At 41.8% G+C, this 20836-nt stretch overlaps 1 protein-coding gene across 1 annotated transcript in view; it reads right to left on the reverse strand.

Moving 5' to 3' along the window:
- Positions 1 to 15812, reverse strand: part of me2 (malic enzyme 2, NAD(+)-dependent, mitochondrial) — a 30346-nt gene extending 14534 nt beyond the window's left edge. The window contains exon 1 of the mRNA XM_038988553.1: positions 15696 to 15812. The gene's annotated coding sequence lies outside the window, so the exon portion shown is untranslated. The remainder of the gene's footprint in view (positions 1 to 15695) is intronic.
- Positions 15813 to 20836: the final 5024 nt, after the last annotated feature.

Consider the following 20836-nt stretch of genomic DNA (forward strand, 5'->3'; position numbering starts at 1 on the left):
CAGTGTCTACATATGTGAGCTGTGGTAAAAGACGTCACAGGGTAGGATTCAAAGTGATTTTCAAAACCTGCAACAAGTTTCTAGCCAGAGGGAGGGTATTTTCTTGCTCCCCTAGTAACAAAGAAAAGCACCGTTTTCACATAGCCCATGTAGAAACTGGTATTGTGCTGAAGATCATGAAAATGAAGTTGAAAAGTGGTGGAATTGCCCTTTAAGCTTTGTCACATTAACATTCAGTGTGTCATCTCACTTAATTGCCATCTTTGTACAAGTTATTGCTTCACGACTAGGCTATAATAACCTACACTTACTCCTCAGCATGCAAATGACTGACCTTTCAACTGCATTTCATCTAGTGCCACTAGTCTCATTCTGACGTCCGAAATGTAATGTTTTTTTTACTTGCAATTGCCAAATAAATCATTAGGCATTACGATGTTAACTGTGAGCGAGAGTCACACCCGTTCCCCAATCCCTCCAAAAAACATTCAACTAGTGCCATCACTGTCCCCACCCCCCAATGTCTTCTTGACTTGACATGGGTAGGCCTGGCTGCACAGATGCTGAGATCCGAGACAGACAGACTGGGTGCTGGATTACATTTGACGAAAGCAACAGAGAGACATTCATCTGGAGAAGAGAAAGTAATTTACTTTGGATTAGATCGTCCTAATCCTCTTCTAAAAAGGAAGGCTATAAATAAAAGCCACACAAAACATCACAAGGGAATAGGGAAGTCATGCCTGTTTAAACTGAAGTGGTGCTTTCAACTAGAAACTGGGGCGTATTCACTAGGAACCAAACGAAAGAAAACAGGATGGGAAAAGGGAGGGGTCTCCCGGAATTTGCTCATTAAGAAATACTTACTTAGCTACGGTGCAAAACGGTGTGCACTAGCTTAATGAACACACACACACACACACACACAAACCCCTGGTGACTGCCTAGGCCTAGTATTGAACTATAGTCAAAAAGGTCAGGTTCAGCCCTGTGAGTCATAATCACACGTTATATTCACTTCACAGTGACCTCCTTTTCTGCCCAGCACTATTAGTTAGCTCATTGTAGCTGGCATGTGACGTGATTCGTGGGGGGGGAAAAAACACAGGCCTGCTCTTTGAGATGCTGTATTCTGGCTGCTCTACTGCAGAGGGTTTAACAAGCAATGCTATGCTGCACCAATAGTCCCGGCAGTCCCAATGCTATGCTGCACCAATAGTCCCGGCAGTCCCAATGCTAGGCTGCACCAATAGTCCCGGCAGTCCCAATGCTAGGCTGCACCAATAGTCCCGGCAGTCCCAATGCTAGGCTGCACCAATAGTCCCGGCAGTCCCAATGCTATGCTGCACCAATAGTCCCGGCAGTCCCAATGCTATGCTGCACCAATAGTCCCGGCAGTCCCAATGCTATGCTGCACCAATAGTCCCGGCAGTCCCAATGCTATGCTGCACCAATAGTCGCAGCAGTCCCAATGCACCAGTAAGCATTCTTTTCTCAGAAGATTTAGGCCTATCCCAACGCTCTGACTGTTTACTCGGTTGAGTTTTCCATCCAACCTTTTTATGAGAGTAGAGTACATGTCGGATAAAAAATATCACAACAGCCTGAGGTAAACAGCAAAAATAATATTTTGTAGGTAAACAAAACAAAATACACTAGATCAGCTAGGATCTTTTTGTGTCTGCTAAATTAATTACTCGAGAAATGGTAGGTGGAAACGCCTTTGTGCGCAAATACTGATTTAATAACCATCTTATCGAAGTAAACATGCAGTCATACAACTCGGGAAAGCATGCAGTTTATTAGGCTACAGATGAAATAAGTTATGATGAAATCCACAGGGTGGTGAAAGTGCATAGTGGTGAGCTTGATTGTCCTTTCCAATAAATATTGATATTATTCTGCTGACATGATGGTCGATGCTTGGCTGCCGTTTGACAAATAAAAATGATCTCGCTCTTTGTCCATAATAATCTGATGATGTAGTATGCTATAACTGCACTGTATCTGTGACCTCAAGACCAGAACGTGCTCATTCGCTATATAACACAACTTTTGTTAAATTGTTATATATATTTTTTTTTTTGGTACATGGGAATTTGACCGCAAAATAATAATATATATTTTACGTGCACTACATCCTCACATACAGCCTTTTATCCGCAACAAATTAATTTGATGGAAACATCTCTGGTGGGTAAATGCGTATATTGTTTTTATGCAGATTTGAGAATGTTCACGTTAAAATCTGTCGCCAATTGAATGGAATCCTAGCTAGTGACCTGTTACTCTAACTGCTTTCATGCTCTGAAAAACAGCCACGACGCCGCCACCAAACTCATGTGAATCCCTCTAGAGCATCATGTAGAGCTTGACCAGGCACCCTTCCCCCCAACCATTAATCTCATCCACCTTTGTCCCCATCCTCCTCATCATCATCATCCTCCTCCTATCTGATCCTCTGTTGAGAAACAGGCAGCTGAGCTGTCAACAGCTTGACAACAAAGAAGGCAAGACAAAACAGCAATAGGAGTGGGGTAAAGACAAGGCAGCTAGCCTACTAGAGCAACAATGGACAGCCATGGGTTACACTTGGACTAGGCTATGTGACAGCAAGGACAATCAACACACACTTTAATCCTCTCCTGATAAAAAATATTGGAGGACAAATAGGTGCAATGTGTATTTAACTGTGCGTATTTCTATACTGGATGGCTGACAGAATGTGCTGTAACAGTGAGGAGGGGTCATTCAGAGCTGCAGTGCATAATATAGGCTAGGCTCACGATCTGCAGCATGTGACCTTGCTGACGAAACCACTTGACTTTTGTGCACACGTTGCTAGAAGGAAGGAAGTGTGACAAGTAGTTTCTTACCGCTCCAATGACAATACTGCTGGTGACAAGTGAACTTCAGCCCCAGAACACCGCAGTCAAAACAGGTGGAGATATTTGACAGTGGAGAGCTCAAAGCACTGAAGGCCACAGACGTCTCACTGAACAGACGCAAAAATGTAAATGGGCAATTCCACGGAAAACGGAATTACGCTTTGAACAGGGCTCGAAATTAAGGGTGTCCCGGGGCTGATAAATAAAATCTGTCTAGGACAGTTCAAACGGACTGGGACAGTTCTCCTACAATTGATCCAAAATTCATACAACTAGCCTACTGTACATAAACGATTTTTTAAAGCAATGAGGCTGATGCAACAGATCAGAACATTTAGATTAAAAATGTTGATAAACTACTATTTATTCACATGACAAGCGCAGCAATGTGTACAATGCAGTAGGCTATGCATGAAATGTACCAAAATTCAATTAGCTGGAACACACCATTCCACAGATGCAACATGGGTTGCTTGTATGACTAGGATTGTGAATGCTGACTGCCTCCACTCAGATTACAAGGTGGGTGATGTGTGCAACAGGCACAAGGCCTTTCTCTCCACTCATGACCATTTGATCTGAACCAACCGTGCCTCGAGTAGCCTATGTCAACAGAATCAAGACTTTTAGATGTTACATTTAAATGATCCTACATTATATTTGTCAAACATGACTGGCATTTAGCCTATACTCATGTAATTAATAGTCTCATTTAAGTTTGGCTACATTTTTTGGTGCCTCCATGTCAGCATCGGGGTGGGCATGAGAGGATGTAGCCAATATGCTTATAACATAGGCTACACTTTTACATGTACGCTAATTATTTGTGTACTGTAGGCTATATTTATTCAAAACAGGTTTAAATATTATTCCAATGTTACCCTTTTGAAAGGATTTTCCCCCCATGACTTTCTGGCCCATGTATCTATTTTAGTATTAGGCTATGCTTGTTTTAAATCACTGTAAATTACCTAGGTCCTAGAGTAGACCCATGTTTGCATTTAAAAACAAACAAAAAAGTATTTTAATTTTGGGCGACTTAAATTGCACTTCGGTACGATTCTGAGACGGTGATGAAAAAGGTTAGTCTCGAGCCTAGGTTTTGACTCCGTTTTTTTTCTCACTTTCAAATGTATTCTATACAAAAAATATTGATTTCAAAGTTGAACAAACCATACAACTATGCACAATAACTACTTTTAACAATTTCCAATGAAAAATGTAGAGCCTACACACACAGCAGGGCACCTGCTAGTGTGTCACCTCGCGCTTTATCAGCTCCGGTTAATAAAGTAGCTTGAAAATAGATTTTTCTGCTGCTTCCCTCACTCGGATTGGACCGGGTCTGGATCTGACCAGGTCAATAGGAAATGGGTATAGTTTTCCTCCGGTCCATTCGGAACAGGTCTCTATATATTTATTTTTTTACATTTATGCATATCGGGTCCAGAAGGGAAAGCCCCAGATCCATTTAGGAACAGGTCCAACTTTTTGGACATTATCGTCCCGGCCCTAGTGCTCAGTAGGAGAGGATGCTGGTTACACATGGGTAGGTGTCAGTAAGATCTGGGAGGTGACATTAACGAACGAACGAACGAACGAACGAACGAGAGAGAGAGAGAGAGGCAGAGAGAGAGAGAGGCAGAGAGAGAGAGAGGCAGAGAGAGAGAGAGAGAGAGAGAGAGAGAGAGAGAGAGAGAGAGAGAGAGAGAGAGAGAGAGAGAGAGAGAGAGAGAGAGAGAGAGAGAGAGAGAGAGAGAGAGAGAGAGAGAGAGAGAGAGAGAGAGAGAGAGAGAGAGAGAGAGAGAGAGAGAGAGAGAGAGAGAGAGAGAGAGAGAGAGAGAGAGAGAGAGAGAGAGAGAGAGAGAGAGAGAGAGAGAGAGAGCGAGAGAGAGCGAGAGAGAGAGAGAGAGAGAGAGAGAGAGAGAGAGAGAGAGCGAGAGAGAGAGAGAGAGAGAGAGAGAGAGAGAGAGAGAGGCAGAGAGAGAGAGAGAGAGGCAGAGAGAGGCAGAGAGAGAGAGAGAGAGAGAGAGAGAGAGAGAGAGAGAGAGAGAGAGAGAGAGAGAGAGAGGCAGAGAGCGAGAGAGAGGCAGAGAGAGAGAGAGAGGCAGAGAGCGAGAGAGAGGCAGAGAGCGAGAGAGAGGCAGAGAGCGAGAGAGAGGCAGAGAGCGAGAGAGAGGCAGAGAGCGAGAGAGAGGCAGAGAGAGGCAGAGAGGCAGAGAGAGAGAGAGGCAGAGAGAGAGAGAGGCAGAGAGAGAGAGAGAGAGAGAGAGAGAGGCAGAGAGAGAGAGAGGCAGAGAGAGGCAGAGAGAGAGAGAGAGAGGCAGAGAGAGAGAGAGGCAGAGAGAGGCAGAGAGAGAGAGAGAGAGGCAGAGAGAGAGAGAGAGAGAGAGAGAGAGAGAGAGAGAGAGAGAGAGAGAGAGAGAGAGAGAGAGAGAGAGAGAGAGAGAGAGAGAGAGAGGCAGAGAGCGAGAGAGAGGCAGAGAGAGGCAGAGAGAGAGAGAGGCAGAGAGAGAGAGAGGCAGAGAGAGAGAGAGAGAGAGAGAGAGAGAGAGAGAGAGAGAGAGGCAGAGAGAGAGAGAGGCAGAGAGAGAGAGAGAGGCAGAGAGAGGCAGAGAGAGAGAGAGAGAGGCAGAGAGAGAGAGAGAGAGAGAGAGAGAGAGAGAGAGAGAGAGAGAGAGAGGCAGAGAGGCAGAGAGGCAGAGAGGCAGAGAGGCAGAGAGGCAGAGAGGCAGAGAGAGAGAGAGAGAGAGAGAGAGAGAGAGAGAGAGAGAGAGAGAGAGATGCAGAGCGAGAGAGAGAGGCAGAGAGAGGCAGAGAGAGAGAGAGAGAGAGAGGGAGGGGTTGTCCAGACAGACTGTTAACACTCTTGGTTTGACCACCAGACAAAATAAAGACAAAAAAACAGTAATGAGCTGAACACAGTATACAAGTGGAAGGGAGGACAGTAGCAGGTGACCCAACTGTGGTTCATCACTATTATGATTTCCCATTGTGAGCCAATTCAGTTGCAGTAATTTTGTTACAATTTGGTAATGGAATTACGAGTTTTAAATCACTTAATTCTTAACAAAATTGATATCAGTGAAAACACTAACTAGTTGACAGGTCTAGCTTGACTTGTTACTTCTGTAAGTAGTGAGGGAGAGAAATTAGAAAATATCTTCAAGATATATGGGTTGTTGGTAATGGAATTACAAGGCACAAGGCAATTTTTCTTAAATTTACAGAAGGTAAACAATTTCCCCAAAACTAAGTGTTGATATTAGTTAGCAAAACACAAAAACACATTATTGTGTTTTAATGTATTTCTGATACCTTTCAAGTAGGTTTTCTGGTAGATGTTTTCTAAGACCCCTTTTCCATCTGTTTACCCAGAAATCAAAGCCTTTACTTATGCCTAAATTTTAAGATTCAAAATAGTTGAAAAAAATGGTATCTATGCCTTCATTCCCCAAAAATGTTGACTCTTTGCTTTCATTTGACACCCAATTTGATACGGTCCTATGAACTTCCCATGTCGGTTCCTTTTCGAAGGAAATGCCCTAACGTAATTTGGAAATGTGATTAAAGACAGAATTAGAGCAGCACTTCAATACACATCGATACAATTGTGAAATGCAGCTCAGGCCTACACCAAGGACTAGGAAAATGGTTTAATTCAGGAAATCCCTCTGCAAACTGAGAACCAGTGAGTGAGTCAATGCCTGCTTTAAAATTTCTCTACACATTCATTTGAATGTAACCTATGTACACTGCCACTCCCTCCTCTATGACTATAGTAGAATTGTTGTAGTAGGCTATTCATTTTTTTTATTACAAGGAGCAGAGTACACAATGTGATAAAGCCTACTGTCATTATGAGACCAGACAGGAATGGCTCTTGCAATAACACACTGTAAAAACGCAGGTCAGGCTGCCTGAACAGGTTGAAAATAGTGTCAATGCACAAAACATCTTTCAAAATCACTAAGCAACAGATACATTTTCTTTGGCGAAACAAAACCAGTACAGTATATTGTTGATACTAATCAAATCATGACAACACAAGATGTTCTAGCCAGAATAGCTTTTAAATTCAACTGCCCTTTTCAAAAGGGCAGCTATTCCTGTGAGCCCTATGACCTTTAAACTTGCATGCCATTTGAACTGGTTATTTTGGTCAAGAGCTGGGTAACCTACAACATTGGTCTGAGTGGATGGCTGTTTTGACTGTACTGTATTCCAAACAGCCTACTATTGAACACGGTTGTGTGGAACAGTACATTAGCTACAGTGATACATCGATTCAATGCCACTGTTTGGCATGTAACCGTTAGCTAGATAGATAGATAGCCAATGTCACAACAATGACAACAGAGTGTGGGATTAACCTGGTTCACAGCTGAAGGCCTAAACCTATTAGAGAAAGGGAGTACAACACGTACTGTACCCATCGACTGTGTGGGTTGCTTGCGCATGGTCTCAGTCTGCGTATGATGGCTTGAAATTCAGGCGGACTTTTACACTAGCTAGCGAGCTAGGGGAGAGGCTATACGGACACGCCGGGTGCCCAAATTTATGACTTATGTTGTGCAGCTGAAAGTCGAGTGGAGGCGAACGGATTGGGTTCAGTCAGTCATCCTGATGAGCTCTTCCCCAACTAGCTAGTTTATGCTTGTGGCTAGAAAGTCAGAGAGAATTTGAAACGTGTCTGCCGAAGTTGGGACATCAGCGAATGTTCAGAATCATTCTGTTTTTACATAAAATGTAGACGTTAAAGACATAGTTGAACATTTTCGGTGAAAATCACGCTTTAACTGTCACCCTGGCCTGATATTGCATATTGGCTACACTATCCCAGCTACTTCCCTTTCCTTACTGCCGGACAGAAGTGCTCGCCGAGCGGGAGCGAAGAACAATGTGTCCCGTGGTGTTGTTGTGTTGCTGGCTTACAGTGCAAACTCTGTTTAGAAGCTGCTCTGGCAGCCAAAACAGCCAAAATAATCCATCTAAACTAGGGACGCACCGATATGACATTTTTGGCCGATACCCGATACCCGATATTTCCCTTGCTAAAAAACCCGATACCGATAACTGATATTTAAACATTTTGCGGCCTTTTAGGCATTCTAGTACAGTTAAATAGTTGAAACAAAGTGTCATATGTTCATTTGTTCAGTTAGGAACAGATTGTTCAACTTGTAAATTAGAAAAATTACAAATGTCCGCCATGCATGGCAAACTGGCGAATCTGCATTCTTCCAAAGCCTTTCTCATGTTACGTGCAGTATCACGTAGCACAGCGTGCACTTTGTTCTTGGGGATTTTCAAAGTTTCAAACATGTTTTCAAATGCAAATGCCATTGAAATGGCTGCAGCGGTATGAGAACCAGTACATCATTCTTGAGCATGCAATACGGCTTTCCTCACTGTGCTGTCAGACTCAGCATGCTCATGGGGCTGACATCGCTGGTCCAAATGTCAGTCGTGAAGCTAATAGCAAGTAGCACATGGATGTGCGTTTCAACAATAATGTGTAACTCCGGTAGGGCAACATCGGAAAAAGATTTCCTACTTGGTAGTGTGTACTGGGGCTCGAGGTGCTCGACCAGTCGGCGAAAGCCAACATCATCCACGATAGTGAACTGTTGATTGTCAAGGGCAATGAATTCCATTATCTTGGCGTTAATAGATTTCGACTTTGAGTTATCTCGCTGAAATGTTCTTACTCTTTCAAATTACTGCTGGACTTGAACTTGTTTAGTTGTTGGAAGTATGCGCTTAGTTTATTTCTGCGAGGTATTCACTGAACGTCTGGGGGTGATGCACTGTCAAATTAGTAATTAGGTTTGTGGAATTTAAAGATTTCACTTTCTCCCCTCCTCGTGAAATAATAGCAGCACAAACGTTGCATATGGCTTTTTGTTATCTTCCTTTGAAACTTCAAAATAGATCCACACAGCAGACATTGTGGGTCAGGCTAGGAATGCTGTGTTGCACGTGTAGCGCTGTATTTTTCGTGGCGTCATTACATCATCTACCTACGTTATATAGGTATGCATGTCAGCTTTGACATCGGTTTTGCACACCGGCGTTAAACTAGACATCGGGCCGATGCCGATGTTGGCATTTTTAGCTAATATCGGCCGATTCCGATATGCTTACCGATATATTGTGCATCCATAATCTAAACGTGAATCATTTCACAAATGCAAAATACACACTTACTGTACTTTTAACCATTTTTTTCAGTGACCACACATTTGTGGAGTCTGTCTTCCATTTACACACAGGTGTTCAGAGACACAGATAGCTAATTAGCACAGGTAGTTGAATCTGTCTTCCATCTGTTTTCCGTTAACAAGCGCTGTAACATGGAAATATGGCCGTGTGGGAACCCTAACCCTATAAAAAGGTGTGTAGTAATTTAACCTTTTTTTTATCTGATATGAAAGATACCTTCCTTATGTTTCTAAAACTGTACCACATGAAATGGTAGTAAGCAAGCATGAGTTTTTACTCACCAATGTAACAGTGTGGTCAAAGACTTAGTAACTTAGTTTTAGTCACAATCTGGTTGCCTATAAGTACAAACATACTTAGGATTTGGGTTATTACATATTTATTAACTTATTTCCAGATATAAGTTAAGGCAGCTCCAAAAGGCAGCTCCAAAATGCAGGTGTTTCAGCCTTACGGTGCTTTCTGTGGTGGTGGGGCAAGCCAGCAGAAAATACAGAGCGTTGCGCCGTGATTGGCTCAGTGTTCTGCCACTCATGGGGACACTACGTCACCGCCAAGTCTTATGGGTAGAGCTCAGAAATGTTAGCCCCTTGGGTTCTGCCACATTAGAAGTGCCCATCCAAGAAGGCTCAAGGTCATTGGCCACAGATATACTTTTTTATTTAACCTTTATTTAACTAGGCAAGTTAGTTAAGAACAAATTCTTATGGATTAACTGCCGTGTTTAGGGGCAGAACGACAGATTTTTGCCTTGCCTTGATCTAGCAACCTTTTGGTTACTGGTCCGACGCTCTAATCACTAGGCTGACTGCCGACATCAAATCACGTTATATCTACAGTAGCTTTCATTGGACTGATCATGTCAACATCATACTTTCAAAATCTCAGCTAGCAACTTAGCAGTCGTCATCATGAATCAAGTCGACAATCTACTGGCAAATCCTTTTCAATCCTTGTCATATGAAGAGAAATTAGAGATAAAATGTCTCGGTGCTCATCGGCCATTGGACATAAACATTACACAACAAGTCAGAAATCGCGAATTTAACAATGAGTGGTTTGGAAGAAAGCATTTCTGCAACTGCTGAAGTTATTTTCCTTGGTCACGCCAGAGGTGGATGTTTGTACAACATAAAGCAGAAACTAATCATTGATGGAGCAGGAATCGCCAGAGCAATCAACAACTTCAAGGTGAACATTCAAAACATTTGCGAGCAAACTAACGTACTGGCCAAAGGACATGTTGATGCCACTGAACCAAAGTGGAGATAACTTAACACTGCAACCCGAGATGAAGAAGGCATGCGACATAATCACTGTTCATGTGCAAGAGAGGTTTTCTGAAAGTGACCACTTAATTGCAGCAAAGTATGTACATTCCTTTCCGACCGCAGAACTCCAGTGTGCTACCAAGCTATGGCCTGTGGGAAAACAGTAGAAGCTGAAAATGGAGCTGTCCACTATCCAACAGCATTATGAGCAGAACACTGGAAAGACAGCACTTTCTTTATTGAAATCCCTCTACGAGAACAACCTGCAGGAGGCCTTGTCTGAGACGGTCTCTCTTCTCAAAATCATCATCACCACTCCGATGACAACCACCGAGTCACAGAGAAACTTTTCCACCCTTAATAAAAAGATAAATGTTCACACGCAACTCCATGGGCCAGAAAAGGTTAAATGCATTGGCCATGCTGTCAATCCAGCATGACTTCATCCAGAGAATGCTGAGAAGTTTTCCCACAAGAAGGACCACAGTGCCAACTTCCTGTTCAAGTGAGCACAGCACAACAATGGTGAGTCCATAAGTATGTCTAGTATGCTGCTGCATAAGGGATGTAATATGCCGGGGAGATATGTATACTGTAGCTAAGAAAGTAATACTAAGTGTATGTTGTGTAGTAAGCAGTTAGTAACCAGGTAGGCAAGTTGAGAACAAGTTCTCATTTACTATTGCGACCTGGCCAAGATAAAGCAAAGCAGTTCGACACATACAACAACACGGAGTTACACATGGAGTAAAACAAACATACAGTCAATAATACAGTAGAAAAATAAGTCTATATACAATGTGAGCAAATGAGGTGAGATAAGGGAGGTAAAGGCATAAAAAGGCCATGGTAGCGAAGTAAATACACTGGAAGAGTAGATTTGCAGTGGAAGAATGTGCAAAGTAGAAATACAAATAATGGGGTGCAAAGGAGCTAAATAAATAAATGCAGTAGGGGAAGTGGTAGTTGTTTGGGCTAAATTATAGATGGGCTATGTACAGGTGCAGTATTCTTTGAGCTGCTCTGACAGCTGGTGCTTAAAGCTAGTGAGGGAGATAAGTGTTTCCAGTTTCAGAGATTTTTGTAGTTCGTTCCAGTCATTGGCAGCAGAGAACTGGAAGGAGAGGCGGCCAAAGGAGGAATTGGTTTTGGGGGTGACCAGAGAGATATACCTGCTGGAGCGCGTGCTAGAGGTGGGTGCTGCTATGGTGACCAGCGAGCTGAGATAAGGGGGGATTTTACCTAGCAGGGTCTTGTAGATGACCTGGAGCCAGTGGGTTTGGCGACGAGTATGAAGCGAGGGCCAGCCAACGAGAGCGTACAGGTCGCAGTGGTGGGTAGTATATGGGGCTTTGGTGACAAAACGGATGGCACTGTGATAGACTGCATCCAATTTATTGAGTAGGGTATTGGAGGCTATTTTGTAAATGACATCGCCGAAGTCGAGGATCGGTAGGATGGTCAGTTTTACGAGGGTATGTTTGGCAGCATGAGTGAAGGATGCTTTGTTGCGAAACAGGAAGCCAATTCTAGATTTAACTTTGGATTGGAGATGTTTGCTGTGAGTCTGGAAGGAGAGTTTACAGTCTAACCAGACACCTAGGTATTTGTAGTTGTCCACATATTCTAAGTCAGAACCGTCCAGAGTAGTGATGCTGGACGGGCGGGCAGGTGCAGGCAGCGATCGGTTGAATAGCATGCATTTAGTTTTACTTGTATTTAAGAGCAGATGGAGGCCACGGAAGGAGAGTTGTATGGCATTGAAGCTCGTCTGGAGGGTTGTTAACACAGGGTCCAAAGAAGGGCCAGAAGTATACAGAATGGTGTCGTCTGCGTAGAGGTGGATCTCACTCACCAGCAGCAAGAGCGACATCATTGATGTATACAGAGAAGAGAGTCGGCCCAAGAATTGAACCCTGTGGCACCCCCATAGAGACTGCCAGAGGCCCAAACAACAGGCCCTCCGATTTGACACACTGAACTCTATCAGAGAAGTAGTTGGTGACCAGGCGAGGCAATCATTTGAGAAACCAAGGTTGTCGAGTCTGCCGATGAGGATTTGGTGATTGACAGAGTCGAAAGCCTTGGCCAGGTCAATGAATACAGCTGCACAGTATTGTTTCTTATCGATGGCGGTTAAGATATTGTTTAGGACCTTGAGCGTGACTGAGGTGCACCCATGACCAGCTCTGAAACCAGATTGCATAGCGGAGAAGGTGCGGTGGGATTCGAAATGGTCGGTAATCTGTTTGTTGACTTTGCATTCAAAGACCTTAGAAAGGCAGGGTAGGATAGATATAGGTCTGTAGCAGTTTGGGTCAAGAGTGTCTCCCCCTTTGAAGAGGGGGATGACCGCAGCTGCTTTCCAATCTTTGGGAATCTCAGACGACACGAAAGAGAGGTTGAACAGGCTAGTAATAGGGGTTGCAACAATTTCAGCAGATAATTTTAGAAAGAAAGGGTCCAGATTGTCTAGCCCGGGTGATTTGTAGGGGTCCAGATTTTGCAGCTCTTTCAGAACATCAGCTGACTGGATTTGGGAGAAGGAGAAATGGGGAAGGCTTGGGCGAGTTGCTGTGGGGGGTGCAGTGCTGTTGACCGGGGTAGGGGTAGCCAGGTGGAAAGCATGGCCAGCCGTAGAAAAATGCTTATTGAAATTCTCAATTATAGTGGATTTATCGGTGGTGACAGAGTTTCCTATCCTCAGTGCAGAGGGCAGCTGGGAGGAGGTGTTCTTATTCTCCATGGACTTTACAGTGTCCCAGAACTTTTTTGAGTTTGTGTTGCAGGAAGCAATGGTGTCCAGAGCACAGCTGGGGGCAGAGGGTGGTCTATAGCAGGTCAACGGTGAGAGACTTGTTTTTAGAGAGGTGGATTTTTAAAAGTAGAAGTTCAAATTGTTTGGGTACAGACCTGGATAGAAGGACAGAACTCTGCAGGCTATCTCTGCAGTAGATTGCAACACCGCCCCCTTTGGCCGTTCTATCTTGTCTGAAAATGTTGTAGTTAGGGATGGAGATTTCAGAGCTTTTGGTGATCTTCCTAAGGCAGGATTCAGACACGGCTAGGACATCCGGGTTGGCAGAGTGTGCTAAAGCAGTGAATTAAAAAAACTTAGGGAGGAGGCTTCTAATGTTAACATGCATGAAACCAAGGCTATTACAGCTACAGAAGTCATCAAAAGAGAGCGCCTGGGGAATAGGAGTGGAGCTAGGATTCACCTCTACATCACCAGAGGAACAGAGGAGGAGTAGGATAAGGGTACGGCTAAAAGCTATGAGAATTGGTCGTCTAGGACGTCTGGAACAGAGAGTTAAAGGAGCAGGTTTCTGGGGGCGATAACATAGCTTCAAGGTATAATGTACAGACAAAGGTATGGTAGGATGTGAATACAGTGGAGGTAAACCTAGGCATTGAGTGAAGATGAGAGAGATATTGTCTCTAGAAACATAATTGAAACCAGGTGATGTCATCGCATGTGTGGGTGGTGGAACTGAAAGGTTGGATAAGGTATAATTGAGCAGGGCTAGAGGCTCTACAATGAAATAAGCCAATAAACACTACCAGAACAGCAATGGACAAGGCATATTGACGTTAAGGAGATGCAAGCTTAGCCGTGTGATCATAAGGGTCCAGTGAGTAGTGAGTAGTTGGTTGGGGTCACGGCGATTCAGACAGCTAGCCGGACCATGGGTAGCAAGCTGGCAGAGGATGGAGGTCTGTTTTTAGCCACCTCGTGCGTTTCCGTCAGTAGATTAGTGGGGTTCCGTGTGGTAGAGGGGACCAATCCAATTGGCAAAATAGATATAGTTATAGTGACCGAAGAAAATTGTCCGATAGACCTATTCAGACAGCAGCCGATAAGACAGCTAACGATTAGCGGGCCGCAGATGGGCTTTCAGGTTACGTCGCGATGGAGGGGCCAGTTGGATAACTCCCTCGGGCAGATAACGTCGGTAGTCCAGTCGTGAAGGCCCGGTGGGGCTCCGTATCGGCAGTAAAACGGGTCCGGATAGGTGATTATAGCCCAGGAGTGGCTGATGGAACTCTTCAGCTGGCTAGCTCCGGAATAATTGATGTTTGCTCCGGGACCAACGTAAGCCAATAGTCACTCGGATAGCAGCTAGCTAGCTGCAAGATCCAGGTGTAAATGTTCAGAGCTTGCGGTAGAAATCCAGGGATATGGAGAGAAAATAGGTCCGGTATGCTCTGGTCTGAGTCGCATTGTACAAAACTGGCGATAGCTTTTCGAGCTAAAGGATAGCTGATGACCGCCAACCGTGGTTAGCTGAATACTGACGTTAGCCAGTGAACTGGCTAGCTTCTGGCTAGCTTCTGTTGTGGATTTCAGATTTGAGGTGAATAATATTTTTTTTTTTTTTGAGGCGGGTTGCAGGAGAGTGTTTGAAGTTGAGTTTTTAGAAGAAGAAAATATAACATTGTGAATTTACTGAACATCAATGAAATAATGTTTGTGTATGGTTCAAAAGTCTAAACTCATGTCGACATTCATTATTATTGAAGGAGAATGTGGTTCTTATCGAGGTACACAAATAAACAAGGAGTCAATAGAAACCATATTTATTTAATTAATCAAGTCAGCCATAAGCTCCACTCTCGGGAACAGCTTTATGTAGAACCTAAACGTTTGTGTGCACTGTTTGTCACAGTTATAGTGCATTGTTTAGAGTTGTGTATTGGCTTCGCTGGCATGCATCTAAAAAAGAATTGGTTGTTTGCCCCACCAAAATTGACATGCTAAAATCACCACTGCTGCGGTGCCCTATGCATTCAATATTTTCAACTCGTGCACATTGATTTACAGTGCGGTGGTACTAACATAAGTACACACACAGACTCCAACTAGTTCGCTTTTGCCTAGTTGAGTATGGGAAATGCGGGCTGGACATCTGGTGGACATCTGGCTTAAAACAGGGCATTGTGCCCCCTTGAAGCGCGCGCATCATTTTCGTCACGTTATCAGCATTCCGTTACGTCATAAATATTGCCAACAGGCGTGTCCCTACAGCCTCTCCCAGCTAGCAACAAACCCGTTCAGACTATGAAAATACAACTAGATAACTATCCAACACATAGAGAAAACAATTTAAGAAAAAATATATTTACTGACATAAAAAGCGGCAATGTTCGATTTTTTTGCATCACCAAATTGCCGTCTTGCCACACATTAGCTAGTTAGCTAATGCTATTAGCTAGCTAGCTTGGGTATTCAATTAAACGTTTTTAAATTGGTAACTTTAGCTATAGGTTTGACTTTCTCTTTTCTCTAGTAAGTAACGTGACACCTTACCTTCGCTTTATGTTGAGTGAAGAAGAGTCTTTTTTAACCTGCCACTTATAATTTAGAGGGCATATTACTGCAACAATTGCATGCGAAATGTCATCAAGTGCAGAGTGACCACCTCGTTCGTTGACAGGCAAATGCGAAGCTGGAGAAAGATGAGACTGAAGGCTGTGGTTTACACTAGATAGCACATCCACAAAGTCAAAAAGGATATATCGTAAAAATTCATGAAAACAAAAATGTGCTTTTTGGTCTAAATTTAAGGTTAGGGTTAGGCATAAGGTTAGCAGTAAGGTTAAGGTTAGTGTTAAGGTTTAACATCACATTTTAAGAAGAGACATTGTAGAAATAGGCGGAGTTTAGGACTTTGTGGCTGTAGTAACTAGTAACGAATCCCAGGCGGTGGAGAGTACGACCGCTTAGCCAATCAGAAACCAGGGTTTCCGTTCTCAGCTACTATCAAATCAGAGAGGATGGAGACCGTCGTAAAAACGTGTAACGGTGCATTTATTTAGACTTTTGTATGTGCTGAAGATTTGTACCCAACTGCATGGAATAGATTTGGATTTGAGGCGTGATGTATAAATGAACAACTATGAATCTAACTTAACTAATCAGTGGAATCCCATTTAACTTTTCATCATGACTTGGGCATTTACTCTGTTATTGACACGTAGATGTACAGTGGCTATTTTTTTGTTGTTGAAGAACTTGATCTACAGGTTGCAGGAGCAGTGTCTCGCAGGTTGAAGGATTAAAAATAAAAATAAAAATTGTATTTGCTACTACTGTCCAGTATTGTATTTGCTACTACTGTCCAGTATCACTTAAATCAGCAGCACTACGAAATGTTTAGCTTAATTCCTTACACCTACATAGCCTACATAGGCATCATGGAATGGTGTAATGTTGTGTTGTGTGTGTACAAAATTCCCCATAGTTGTAGGCCATTACACTTTGTTCAGCAACTCATTGAATCATTTGTGTTAATTCAAGGAAATTCTGAGAACTACATTCAGTATCAATAACATGCATTGTCCTGTCATAACACATCAAATTATTAAAACCACTTAGAAGGAGCTCGATTACACAGTTGTCTGTTTTTTTTTTCCTTTTCTTTACACAATAGCTGCCTGTAGAACTTCCTTAGTGACTTGCATTGAGCAATAATGAACACTGGAGGACAGCAGAGCTCTGTGTACGACACACACGCACTAACAAAACATGATGGCCATTTACCATCATTGGCTGCAAAATCCATCATTCTCCACAGCTATCAATCTTATATTATACTGTCTATGTATTTATTATTACTATTAACATTATTATTATCATTATTATACAAATTATTATTAACATTATTATTATTACCGTTATTATTAACATGATTATTATTGACATTATTATTATTATTAACATTATTATTATTAACATTATTGACATTATTATTATTATTAACATTATTATTATTGACATTATTATTATTGACATTATTATTATTGACATTATCATTATTAACATTATTATTATTGACATTATTATTATTGACATTATCATTATTAACATTATTATTATTGACATTATTATTATTGACATTATTATTATTGACATTATTATTATTGACATTATTATTATTAACATTATTATTATTGACATTATCATTATTAACATTATTATTATTATTAACATTATTATTATTAACATTATTATTATTGACATTATCATTATTAACATTATTATTATTATTAACATTATTATTATTAACATTATTATTATTGACATTATCATTATTAACATTATTATTATTATTAACATTATTATTATTAACATTATTATTGACATTATTATTATTAACATTATTATTAAGTTCAGACGATTCATGCTCTTCACACCATATGTGATTATAACCTCTCTTTTTCTTTTATAATCACCCGTAGACGACTGGTTTGACTTTAGCCTCCCCGGGACCCAGATGTGCCAACAGGTAATAGGAGGAGATTCATCCCCAGCTCCAGCAGTGATGATATCAGCGGTCAGAAGAAAATAATAAGAAAAAAAACACCCTTCACAAAATGTTCAGTCAACTTTTATTTGTCTGTTCATCAGCTAAAGAGGAACTACAAAAGGGATAAGAGTAAATTGATTTCAGCTGTGAAAACTGCCGCTTCCACCATATGTGATACACCCTCAAGTAAAGATTGTCCACAATTTCACATTATTAAAGTAATGTAGTTAAAATCATTTGACAGTTTAATCAAGGACCAAGCCATGCAAAACTATTACATTCAGCGTGCTGGAAGCATTGAGCTGTAGGCCTATTCTGAGGCACATTCATGAACCGACTCAGATTAAAAGGGACATATTCTGTCGCAACAAGCATATTGGATCTAACTATGTACAGTAATAGTCAAAGGTTTGGACACACCTACTCAACCAAAGGTTTTTCATTATTTTTACTATTTTCTACATTATAGAATAACATTGAAAACATCAAAACTATGAAATAACACATATGGAATCATGTAGTAACCAAAAACGTGCTAAACAAATTAAAAAATATGTTATATTATTCAAATTAGCCACCCTTTGCCTTGATGACAGCTTTGCACACTCTTGGCATTCTCTCAACCAGCTTCACCTGGAATGCTTTTACAACAGTTTTGAAGGAGTTCCCAAATATGCTGAGCACTTGTTGGCTGCTTTTCCTTCAGTCTGAGGTCCAACTCATCCCAAACCATCTCAATTGGGTTGAGGTCGGGTAATTGTGGAGGCCAGGTCATCTGATGCAGCTCTCCATCACTCTCTTTGGTCAAATAGCCCTTATACAGCCTGGAGGTGTGTTGAGTCATTGTTCTGTTGAAAAACAAATGATAGTCCCACTAAGCGCAAACCAGATGGAATGGCGTATCGCTGCAGAATGCCGTGGTAGCCATGCTGGTTAACTGTGCCTTGAATTCTAAATAAATCACTGACAGTGTCACCAGCAAAGCACCCCCACACCATCACACCTCCTCCTCCATGCTTCATGGTGGGAACCACACATGCGGAGATCATCCGTTCACCTACTCTGCATCTCACAAAGACACAGCGGTTGGAACCAAAAATCTCAAATTTGGATTCATCAAACCAAAGGACAGATTTCTACCGGTCTAATGTCCATTGCTCGTGTTTCTTGGCCCAAGCAAGTCTCTTCTTATTATTGGTGTCCTTTAGAAGTGATTTCTTTGCAGCAATTCGACCATGAAGGCCTGATTCACGCAGTCTCCTCTGAACAGTTGATGTTGAGATGTGTCTGTTACTTGAACTCTGTGAAGCATTTATATGAGCTGCAATTTCTAAGGCTGGTAACTCTAATGAACTTATCCTCTGCAGCAGAGGTAACTCTGGGTCTTCTCATGGCGGTCCTCATGAGAGACAGTTTCATCATAGCGCTTGATGATTTTTGCGACTGCACTTGAAGAAACTTTCAAAATTCTTGAAATGTTCCGGATTGACTCACCTTTATTTCTTAAAGTAATGCTGGACTGTCGTTTCTCTTTGCTTAATTGAGATGTTCTTGCCATAATATGAAATTGGTATTTTACCAAATAGGGCTATCTTCTGTATACCAACCCTATCTTGTCACAACGCAACTGATTGGCTCAAATGCATTAAGAAGGGGAAAAAAATCCACAAATTAACTTTTAACTAGGCACACCTGTTAATTGAAATGCTTTCCAGGTGACTACCTCATGAAGCTGGTTGAGAGAATGCCAAGAATGTGCAAAGCTGTCATCAAGGCAAAGGGTGGTTACTTTGAACAATCTCAAATTTAAAATAAATATTGATTTGTTTAACACCTTTTTGGTTACTACATGATTCCATATGTGTTATTTCATAGTGTTGATGTCCTCACTATTATTCTACAATGCAGAAAATAGTAAAAATAAATAAAAACCCTGCAATGAGTAGGTGTACCCAAACCTTTGACTGGTACTGATATTATTGCTGACTGTTATTTTACCGGTAAAATATCATGGACTGGCCCAGATTGCGTCTGTCACTACACATGAAGCCTAATTGGCCTTTAAGAACCTGGTTCCTGGCAATGTCTGTCTGATGTGCTTTTGTTATTAAAACTTCGCTCTGCTCTGAAGATAGTTTTCACCCTGCAATTCCCAGAATTGACTATGTTAGCTCACTGTGTCCCCTTTACAATGTCATGTGATATTGTGCAATGATACATTTCTCATGACTCGAGAGTATATCATTATGAAATCCAACCATTTTGAAACGGTAGCTGTCATTGAATAGTAGTAACAATGGTAAAAGCATGAGACAAGATCTACGTCCCCAATGACAAACCCCAATTCCCTTTACAGCGCACTACTTTTGACCAGGGTCCATAGGGCTTTGGTCAAAAGTATTGCACTATATAGGAATTGGGTGCCGTTTGTTTGTTTGGGATGCAGCCTAAAGAGTTTTGAGTGCTTGATGAGTGTGTGACCTTTTTGCTGCATGTCCTTGTGCATGACTACTCCTTAGGCTTTCTGTTATCAGCTTTATATCAGCTATGCTGACTACCGTGTTGCCACTGTTCTAAGTATACCTCCCTGTGATGAGAACGTGGGTGTGCAGGTACTAGACAGATATATCTTACTGCGTTACCGTGAGAAAACTCATTTTCAGCTAAATAATAACACACACACATAAATCCCCAAAAGCTGTACTTAACCTTAAACTGTGAACAAACCATTACTGTCATCTGGAAGATGCTTTATGAAACAGCAGTTCAATGTATACAATTGTACAAGGCATACTGTTTGAAATCACAGCAGCAGTGTTAACAGTAAAACCTCATTATATGAGTCCCAGAGACCATCTCTCTTTGACTGTTATTTAACTCGGGTCCAGGTTGTTAATGCGCTTTCCTCCATTAACACATTCCTTAGTAGAGGAAGGGGCTCTAATGCCACGAACCAGACCTAACTGTTCTTATGTCTATAAATACATTCAGACTCCTTATAGGAGATACTTCCCACTCAATGGAAGATATTCGTATATCATTCTTCTTAAGTATTTGCTGCAGGAGGATCTATAGCTACTCACATCCAGAAGATATCTAACTAACCTAAAGGGTTGTGTTTGAAAGAGTCATTTCAACAGAA

Source organism: Salvelinus namaycush, chromosome 1, assembly GCF_016432855.1.
Source record: "Salvelinus namaycush isolate Seneca chromosome 1, SaNama_1.0, whole genome shotgun sequence".
Taxonomy (NCBI): domain Eukaryota; kingdom Metazoa; phylum Chordata; class Actinopteri; order Salmoniformes; family Salmonidae; genus Salvelinus; species Salvelinus namaycush.